Source organism: Pseudochaenichthys georgianus, chromosome 4 (genome assembly GCF_902827115.2).
Source record: "Pseudochaenichthys georgianus chromosome 4, fPseGeo1.2, whole genome shotgun sequence".
Lineage (NCBI taxonomy): Eukaryota > Metazoa > Chordata > Actinopteri > Perciformes > Channichthyidae > Pseudochaenichthys > Pseudochaenichthys georgianus.
In genome coordinates, this window is record NC_047506.1 from 31,250,970 (window position 1) to 31,255,510 (window position 4,541).

Genomic DNA, 4,541 nt, shown 5'->3' on the forward strand with positions numbered 1-4,541 from the left:
ACAAACATGTATATATATATATATATATATATATAACGATGTTTTATTTTTCTGAAATGCATATAACACTCAGTGTTTCCATTAAAAACACAACATTACATCAAACAACAAAAGAAATACTACAAACATACGCATACTATAAACTATGTGTAAAATACTACTCTAGGGTCCTGCTTTCAAAACTTTACTTTAGGAAAACCAAGTGTCATTAGATGGTACTGTACTTGAAGTTTGAAGATTATTCCAATTAAATACAAAATAAAATCAACATTTGGACTGTAAACCATTGTGGATTCTTTTCTCTTTTAAAATATTCTTTTAAATTATTGTAACGTGTAACTGCCATATTCTTGTTTTCACTCTCACCCCCTTCTTCACCCCCAAAAGTCTAACACTGTGTTATATTTCTGTAACTGTGATGTTGTTTTCTGGCTCTGCAGGGGTTATGTAAGGAGAGGTGAGACAGATGCTGCACTGAAAAAAGGGGAAAGTGGGGTTGTTCAATTTGCAAATATGCATTTAATATATGAAACATAATTTATTCATGTTTCTCGTCGAAACATGAATCAATCATGTAGAACTATGTTATACTTGAGGGGTGTACGTTCTATAAGTCTCAATCATGTTAAGAAATAATAAAAAAGTTATGTTTGTCTCTGTAACTCCGCCCACTGAGCACATACGTCAGCAGCTTGCTGCGCAGCCGATTACTCAGCTTCTAATGATTATTTACAAATATTTTATTCACAAATTAATATGGTCGGACTCAAACCCGTACTTTAATAGTTTCGTAATTGAACCTGAACAATATGGCACTTTAATGGACAAGATGTAAAGCAGAAAAAAAAATTGCAAAATATATTTATTTTTAAAAATGTGAAGCTTTTTCTTTTTTAAACAAAGGAGGGGGGAAGGGGTTCTACCATTTTTTTCTTCCCGCATCGGAGGAGTAAGCTGGTTCTGTCCCGAGAACATCTCTACAAGGTAAAAGTTATTAAAAGTTGTTTAATGTCATCAAATGTTCGTCATAGTTACAAGTTATCACAAGACACATTGTTTGCAAAAAGCAGAGTTCACATTTGCCGTTACAACGAGCAACGTAAATACAGCTGTCAATTTGTAAACATTGTCATTCACTGGTGTTAGCTAGGATAAAGCTATGAAAATCATAAGGTCAGTTTATATTGATTGACTTGTGTTTAGCGTGTTTTTTTTATACTGTGAGTATTTGTAGAGCAGCTGCAGGTGGGCAGAGCTGCGTGTCTCCGTCCTGTCAGATTAGACTTCACTCGCGAGAGAAAGATAAATAATCTGAATTCAGGATGCAGTTTACTTTGACGTGGGGGTGAGCAGCAGAGGTGGGGAGAGGCGGGGCTATTGCCTCATCATTATTGCTGTAGATGTTGCACAAACAACTGTAGCATGGTCAATAGCGTCCGGAGCACGATAGCAACTCTGCGATCCGCCATTGTTGTTGTGTTGGTGGCGAAACACTTCAGCACTGGCGCGGGGTAAGCGGAGGTGAGCAGAAGAGGTGGGGAGAGGCGGGGCTATTGCGCAATCACTATCAGTGATCTGAAAATGTCCGTATAGGGCGCACACACGGAGCTGTTGACCCCCCAGAGAGTGGCGTATGCATTTCTATCCACCTTGGGACCCGTTGTCGTTTCCTCAGTCGTTTAGTGCCATATTCGGTCGTCCTCGTGTGGCCGAACGGTCTATATGACACTAAACAGTAACGCAAACGACCGAATTCGTCCTCGTGGGGCCGCAGCCTGATGACCGAATACGGCACTAACGGGTCCCAAGGTGGATAGAAAGGCATACGCAACTCTCTGGGGGGTCAAACGGCTCCGTGTGTACGCCCTATCCGAACATTTTCAGATCACTGATAGTGATTGCGCAATAGCCCCGCCTCTCCCCACCTCTTCTGCTCACCTCCGCTTACCCCGCGCCAGTGCTGAAGTGTTTCGCCACCAACAACAACAACAATGGCGGATCGCAGAGTTGCTATCGTGCTCCGGACGCTATTGACCATGCTACAGTTGTTTGTGCAACATCTACAGCAATAATGATGAGGCAATAGCCCCGCCTCTCCCCACCTCTGCTGCTCACCCCCGCGTCAAAGTAAACTGCACCCTGAATTCAGATTATTTATCTTTCTCTCGCGAGTGAAGTCTAATCTGACAGGACGGAGACACGCAGCTCTGCCCACCTGCAGCTCCTCCCGCTGCAGCAAAACACACACTTCAAGTCAGATCATCACCCTTAGCTATTTTAATTACCTCTCAAACTCCCTAAACTAGTTATAAATATGTTTATTTTTTACTGTCGGCCGGGTCACTCATTACTGGATCAGCTGCTGCATGAGACAGACACTGACGCTGTCCGAAGAGAAGGAGGAAAAAGAGAGGCTCCGTGTATTTTATCATTATATTTATAGAGTCGTTATTCATTTGTTTTAAAGCTCAATAAATAACAAAGAAGACCTTTGACCGGCACTTTTATAATTTTGTCCGGAAGATTTCAACTTTAATACACGCTGACTGGCGAAAAACTCTGCCCGGTTCCCTCGGCCCCCACCGCGGAGAATAAACAGAAGGGCAACCATGACAACCATGCTTCTTCGCTGCTTTTGTGGAGGAAGTTACAGCGCCACGTAGAGGCTCCTGCATATGTACTGCAGCTTCTCCAGCGGTTGGAGCTAAACGGAGCGGTCTCGTGTGGGCAGACACTATCCGGATAATTATTGCATGTGGACGGAAGCCGTTTGCGATTGCGTTTGCGTTAATCCTATGCGTTTAGCCGTTTTCGTCCTCGTGGGGCCGCAGCCTCAGATACACCCACCTCCAAGATTTTTTTAACGCTGCTGTGTGGACGTACCAATTGTCAGACAAGCCAATACGCGCCGTCTTCCGAGCTCGACATTTGTCTCTCTGCAGCCCGAGGAGAGACGTGTGGAAGGGACCATCTACAAAGTGCAACGCCAGAAAGACATTCTGCAAAAATATGCAAAAACGAACCACCAAAACCACACATTACTAGTCTCCTATTTGTCATACTGCAATGTTTTGAAGATATTGATATCAATTTGGTTTATGGAGTATTGATCCTTAAAGTTCTTAATCTTTACTACCAACCTTTATGAAGCATGAAACCTGCGCTGCAGAGGATGTTAGAGCTGCAGGGGCAAGAATTCTTAAAAGGTCAAGCCGTTGATTTTTAAAAACTTTTAAAATATATTTATGCTTGGAATCACTAATTTTTGACTTTTTACAGTCAACATTTCTTAATTCCTTACCTTCCTATATATTAGTAAATTACATCATGTCTTTTTCTAGTTTCTTAGTATTAAGTTTAAAACAGTCTTCACCCTTCCAAAAAATACTGAACAAATGCTCAAACTAAATCTTAGAAGTATATCTGTTTCCCTTGTCTCAGAGTCCTTTGTTAAAAACGTGTGTGTTTCTTTTTTGTTCCCTCCTTTCTCTTCTCTTTCCTCCCTTACAGCTGATTCACATATTGCTAGCAGAGATATCACCACTAAACAAAGCTAGTTAGCATATTTTAAGCGGCTACATATTTAAACCATATCATCAGTGCCTCAGTCAGGACTGCAGAGTGCATGTGTATTGTGTTTGCGTGAAATGTTGTATTCATGCATTCTTTCACCAAGGTGTGACCAATAGCCCAGAGGGAGGGTGGGTAACCGAGCATGGGCACCATTCTCCTGACAGAATATTTGTATTCACTCAAGACTGTGCACAGCATATGGCTCCACACTATACTGTTAGGAGAGGAACTGTGATAATAAAAATAATACCCAAGTAGAGTTTAAACTGGGCCAGTATCAAAAGATAGCAGACTCTTCAGGATGCAGACAAGGCTTTTTACAACTCTGTGTGACGATTGGCTAAGGCACTTCAGTGCGGTTCACCCTTTGTGACTGGGGTTAGGGCAAAAATGAAATGTATTGATTTGTAAAAAAATGTAAATTCAAAAAAGGACACATACAAGGAAGGCAAAAGGGCAGGTGTTCGTCCCCCTTGTGTTTTCTCTTTGCATGTTCCTGCTTCCAGTGTTATATTATTACATTGTTTATTAAATTGTCCTATCTGACGCATTAACATGTCTATAGTATTTTTACTGTTATAAATAGATGCTGGTGGTTAAGTCATTTTTGTATGGGCCTATAGTTGGGTCATTTAGTTTGTAACAGTGCATCGTATTTTTAAATGGTTCTCTAAAAGTAAGTAACAGCAGTGCAATATGATCTATTTAGCTTGCTTTAAACAGCTACACCGGTAAATCCTGCTTTTGTGTGAGGCTATGACACAATGTTTTCTTCTTTAGGGACTTTTATTTCAGTATTTTACAAAGACTTATTATTTCCCATCACTCTTCATCACATGCATACATTTGAGTTATTAATTACAATACAAAATGTTTAAAAATAAAAAAAACGATGCACTCAATGACTTCATGCTTTACTCATTTACTTTATATTATTATAATACTAAAACACTTAGGCTTAAGCTAAC